The sequence below is a fragment of the Penaeus monodon genome, chromosome 30, assembly GCF_015228065.2.
Source record: "Penaeus monodon isolate SGIC_2016 chromosome 30, NSTDA_Pmon_1, whole genome shotgun sequence".
NCBI classification, from domain to species: Eukaryota; Metazoa; Arthropoda; class Malacostraca; order Decapoda; family Penaeidae; genus Penaeus; species Penaeus monodon.
Window position 1 is genome coordinate 4,225,435 of NC_051415.1, and position 300 is coordinate 4,225,734.

General features: G+C 48.7%; 1 protein-coding gene across 1 annotated transcript in view; it reads right to left on the bottom strand.

Annotated features, from left to right (window-relative positions):
• LOC119592473 overlaps positions 1-300 on the bottom strand; it is a gene marked incomplete in the record, with an annotated part of 52,011 nt that overhangs the window by 39,028 nt on the left and 12,683 nt on the right.

The window sequence follows — 300 nt, forward strand, 5'->3', positions numbered from 1 at the left end:
GGCTTAACGAAACTCAAAAATCCCACTCAACTACGCGAAGAGGCTGAGCCCGTGCAATGCCTGGCTCACCTGGGCGCCCTTCCGCTGACAACCCGGCTGCGCTAACTGAAAGGATGAACATTGCAATGCGTACCTTTTGACACGGAGGAGAGTGGGAGGCGCGATCAGGCCATTTTGCATGGACCGGTTGCTTTGCTAAGGCGCAGATGCCGTCACATGTTAAACAACTTTTTTTTTCAAATATTGAGATCATATTAAATATCGGAGAGGAAGTTAATATCCTAGATGGTTGACTGAAGG